This window comes from Rattus norvegicus, chromosome 1 (assembly GCF_021556685.1).
Source record: "Rattus norvegicus strain SHRSP/BbbUtx chromosome 1, alternate assembly SHRSP_T2T, whole genome shotgun sequence".
In the NCBI taxonomy this organism is placed as follows: domain Eukaryota; kingdom Metazoa; phylum Chordata; class Mammalia; order Rodentia; family Muridae; genus Rattus; species Rattus norvegicus.
The window spans coordinates 36,382,501-36,387,962 of record NC_141534.1 but is presented as its reverse complement, the minus strand read 5'-3'; the positions used below and the strand labels follow the sequence as shown (position 1 = coordinate 36,387,962).

At 38.0% G+C, this 5,462-nt stretch overlaps 1 protein-coding gene across 1 annotated transcript in view; it reads left to right on the top strand.

Moving 5' to 3' along the window:
* The first annotated feature begins 3,523 nt into the window (after window positions 1-3,523).
* LOC102547287 (zinc finger protein 728-like) overlaps window positions 3,524-5,462 on the top strand; it is an 18,666-nt gene continuing 16,727 nt past the window's right edge. The window contains exon 1 of the mRNA XM_087550425.1: window positions 3,524-3,743. The gene's annotated coding sequence lies outside the window, so the exon portion shown is untranslated. The remainder of the gene's footprint in view (window positions 3,744-5,462) is intronic.

Below are 5,462 nucleotides of genomic sequence, written 5' to 3'. Positions count from 1 at the left end.
CTGGTTCCACTCTTCCAGGGAACTCATGTCGACTTCCAACTATCAGTGACACCAGTTGCAGTGGATATGACTCCGTCTTTTGACTTCCATGGGTACTGCATACCTACAGTACACAGTTATCGTCTGTTCTCTAATGTTAAATTGACATAGACACCTGTGGCTTCCAGAACCAGAACAAACATCCATATACATGGGTGGGGGAAAAAACTTTAAAGCATAGAGCCCATTGAGATTACTACCTGTCCTTCACTTAGTTTTCTAACCCTGTGTTTAGAACAAGCCTTAAAGGGATTGAAAAGCACAATAATGTTCACAGGGAGAGAGGGTCAGGAATGGGATTTCAGATTTGTTGATGATCTGTAATTATAAGTTTTCAGCAAAACATCTAATACAGATGGCATGTGGTTTCTTGTTTAGGCTTTTTGTTCAAGCATATTTGATTTCCAAGTTTAATAGTGATTGGTAACAAATAAACCAACTGTATGAAAAGGGGAAGAAAGGAAGATTGGGAAAGCTGTTGTTCATAATTCCTCTTTAGTATTCATGTCAAAAAAAAAAAAAACAAATGGAAGATACAGGGTTAGTCTTGCCCCATATAATCTCCAGAGAGCATCTCCTTTCTGTTCCCTGAGGATGTATTGATGCAGACCTCTATGGCTTTTAGAATCAGAGACCTTAGAGGACCCTTCTGTCTTGTTTCGTTCTTCTCCATAGTAAGATGATGTCCCTCTGAAAACCTTATGACAGTCAGATCCATGGATTTAATCACTACTGAAACTAGTTAAGCCTGAGTATTCCTTAAAAGTCATTGTTCTTTATTTTTATAATTTTATATCATTTGAGAACATTGTTCATGTATATAGTGTCTCAGCCATATATACCCTCTCCATTCCTTTTCCTCAGATTTCTCCACTATCACTCACTACCTCCTCTTCTGCCTCCCAACCTTCTGTGTTCTTTGTTAAAATATACTGAGTCCGCTGATGGCTGCCTGTATATAGAGTGGTACTGGACAAATAATTGAAGTGTGGGAAACTTCTGAGACCGACACTGTTCCCCAGTACCTGCCACAAGCACCACAACTAAGCTTAGGGATTCGTGAGCCCCTCACTGATCCATACCATTGTCTGCCTGGATTTAACTTATCCAGGTGTTATGCATATAGTCAGCTGCCATGAGCTAGTCTATTCAATGGAAACAGTTTTGCAGAAGGAATCTAACAGCTCTGGCATTTACAGGCTTCCCAAACTTTTTTCACTTATCCTTCATCAAAACAAGAACCTACAGCTAGTTAGCTCATAGACCCTAGGGGAGAACCTACTCAATTATTGAGCTATGTGGACATATTATTAAACCTGCTTCTAACAGCTGATAAGTATGCCCATAGATTAAGGCATTTCCTCTCTCATCAGTAAAATTTCTTATTGCAGTAGATCATGATCAGCACAGACCCCCTAATGGACAACATACATAGAATAAGTGACTGTATAAACATCCAATACTAAATTGAGCATACATATCCCATCTGCTCCTCCAAAGGTTTAGGGAACATTGTCTAGGAGAGGGTGGGAAGAATGTAAGAGCCAGAGTCAGTAAATGATTACAATGAAACAATGTCTTCTGAACACACAGAACAACTGCACATAGAAACTCAAAGGAGTTTTCATACTACGCTTAAGACTGGTGCAGCAGTAAACCTGACTAAATAGGGCAGTTGACTACAAAGTTCTACCACTACCGAAGGTCCTACTGAGTGGGAAGGGTCAAGGTTCTCAAAATAATGCCATAAATAAGTTGACCACACTCCAGTGAAAGGCCACACATAGAAGAATATTAGAAAGGACAAGTTGTCATTTGTGAGGAGGTAGAATACAATCATGAGTAGAATGTGAAGGCAATTGAATCTGGGAAGACTTGAGTGAGGAAGAGTAAAACATGTACAAAATTATTTTTAAAAGTCCTAAATGCTTGTGCTTACATTTCTCATTTGTGTTAGTCCCATGTCATGAAATAGTACTACATATATACTTAACCATATACCTAACGAACCTTCCTTCTCTAGAACCATCCTGTGACCAAATTACCTGTACTTTAAGATGTACTTTAAAATTGATAGGGTATTCAATGTATTCAATTTTATTTGGGTTTTTCAATTTGTGAAATTAGTAATAAAGCATCCCAAATTTTGGCTGCAGTGTTGGTAGATGGGGGAAATAATAGAATGTTACAAAAAGCACAAAAAAGTAAATTATTTACGCACCCTTTCAACATGCCTAAGGTCCATATGTCCTACACCTGACTTCCCATACTCTAGCCCTCCTTTTTAGACAGGAAAACCCAGATTGTTATTGACAATTCCACTAGCACCCATTATCTGAGAAAACTCCCAGAACACCTCCCTCAGACCCCTGAAGATTGTAATCTTCAAACTCTACATAGGGTCTGTTTGGGGACTTAGAAACTTCACTCCATGGGTACTTCTGCAACCCTGTTCAGACTGGAGAACTGAATTGCGCAAGACTAAACACAAGATAGACAGTTCAAGCCCAGTTTAGCTGCCTTAAGGTAAACCTTAAGCTCAATACAACTGACAAGGTTCATTTAACTAGGAAACAAAGTTTCAAACACCCATTCCACAAAAGAAAGATATTTTAATATCAGGACACATTACTGTGTTTCAAGTTGGACTTTTAGGTACCATTGCCAATACAGGAATAACCCAAACAAATGTGGTTTAATAAGACCTATGTGGTATCCATAGGCTTATGTATTTCAGTGCTTATTCATGCAGGAAAGGAACACTAAAAGGATTAGGAGATGTGGCTTTGTTGGAGTAATTGTGGTCTTGTAGTAGATGTGGTCTTGCAGTAAGTATGTCACTGGGAGTGAGCTTTGAGGTTTCAAAAACTCACTCTATGGGTTGGGGTATAGCTCTCAGCTAGTGCTCAAACATCATGAGTGCTGCCATGATGATAATGGACTAAACCTCTGAAACTGTAAATAAGTCCCCAATTAAATGTGTAAAGAATTGCCTTAGGTCATGGTGTCTCTTCCCAGCAGTAGAATGCTAACTAGGACAAGAAATCTCCACCAAAAATTAAGTATTCTCAAAGAAAAGTGATTTAGATGATAGACAAGACAATGCTTTCAAACAGACAATAGTAAACATGAACAAAGAACTCAAAGGGAATATGAATAAATACCAGAATGAATACCACAAAAACTAACTGGAATTAAATAGTGAAAGCAATTCAAGGTAGGAAAAAAGAATTTATTCAAAGGACAGGATCACTGAAAAACAAACCAAAAATAGAATAAAACTTGAAATGTAAAACTAAAGAACTCAAACAAAAAATTCAGAGAAAAGCCTCAGTAACAGATAGGATGAAGTGGGAAAAAAATGCCAAGGTGGAGGAATTGGATACTTTGAGAAATGTCAAAATGTGCAAGAATGGAATATGTACTCTAGGACAGGTCAAAATAACTGAACGTTAAAATAAAATCTATTTTTAAAAAAATCCAGGTCAGACTCACAGAAAGCACTTGTATGGAATTTCACAAAATTATGGAAGAAAACTCCCCAGCTTCCCCTGCCTTCCCGTTCCAGTCTCCTCCTCTTCCTAAAACTTTTCTCCTGCCCATCTTTCCTTCTCATCCAATGGCAAGCCTCATTCTATTTTGTACCTGCTTACACCTGCGTGATGACATCACCCTACAAGTATCTCCAAAACTAAAACACAGGGGTAAGTAGGGATTTTCTTGAATGAGTTTCAGAGGAATAGGAGTCATTCCAAATCAAGGGGTTAAAGAAAGAGAGAGGGCAGAAGAATTCTAAGGAAGCATGTGTATTGAAAGAGGAACCAAGAGCCATATGTCAGTACCCCCTGGTTTAGGAAAAATTACTGTAGAAATGGAACATTCCATTCTGTTACAAACAGAAGTCCATCTGTTATGTGATATATATGTAACCCTGTAATCATTGGCTTTCGCTTCCATCCTCCCAGTAATGATGACCCTGAGACTGAATTATTATTAGTAAATGCTCATAAGCTTAGCCTTGTCCCCTGACTACTCATTACTTATATTACAGTTTAGCCAGCTCCTTTATGTGACCATCTCCTTCGGTATTCTGGGGTGAGTCTCCCACACATGACTCTTTCCCAGAATTCCTCTCTCTCCCTCTGCTGGGTGTCCCACTTTCTAATCCTGCCTCAATGCTACCCTGCAATATTGATTGATTTTCTCTTATTTTTGCATAAAAAATGAATATATTGTCTTTAAGTCACCCAAAAACTTCCCCACTGGTAAAGAGTATAGTTAAAGGCACTGTATCAACTCTCAAAATGACATATAGCCTTAATTAAAATGGGTTAGCCAAAAAATTATATATAGTATGCAAAGTGAGAAACAATCTTGACACTTTACATTTAAAACAGCATTAACAAAGTGTAAAACATACAAAGTGAAACAAAAACTGAAAACAAGATATCTGGGAACAGTGAATGGCTGGGTAGGAAAAGGTGCTAGCTGCAAAAGCCTTAGAACATAGGTTTGAACAACAAAGTCCACATAAATGTAGAAGGAAATAACTCCACAAAGATGTCCTTTGCTTTCCATATGTTTATTGTTACATAGCCATACCTATATACAACCATGCACACCAATACATCTTTTAAAAATTCAAAACAGCACAATGTCCTAAAATTAAGAAATAGTAAACATCATACACTTGACTGGTTTCAGAAAAGTACACTCAAACGTTGGAATGGAAAGTGAACATTTAGTCTTGTCAAGACCATCTTCTAAGATGAGACACTGTAACAAAATAAGGTGTATTGTCAGAACTAACTACCAGGACACTTCACATAGTAGACAAATTTCTGGCAATGACTGGTGTCTTAATTTAGGTTGTTTTTTTTTTGTTGTTGTTGTTTTTTTTTTTTTTTTTTTTTTGATGTGAAGAGACACTATGACCAAGGCAACTCTTATGATGGCAAAGATGTTCAGAGATTCAGTCCATTATAACAAGGTGGGAAGCCTGCCAGACATTTGTCTCCTCTCTGCTTCTAGTTCTCATCAATTGAATAGTCATGCATTCTGTGCTATTTAGTCTGAAAGTCAACCTAAATTAGGAATGGCCATATCAGCTTCAGTTTGCCCTGGATTGCCCTCAGTGATTGACTCTCACCTGGGAGTGCTAAGAAGAAATAGACCATTTTCTCTCATGTTTGGTCATGGTGTTTATCTCAGCTACAGAAAGCAAAGTATTACAGAAACTGTAGTGTGCAGTGGACCCTGGTATGGGTTAGAAATAGGACGAAACTGAATACAAGCTTCCCTTGTTCCCTTCATTGTTACAGGGAATAGAATGTGGACAACATTTTCTGCTCATGGCATCTATGCTCTCCTCAAACCGATAGGCTATGCCCTCAAGTTATGCTCTAAAGTGAATTATCTTTTCC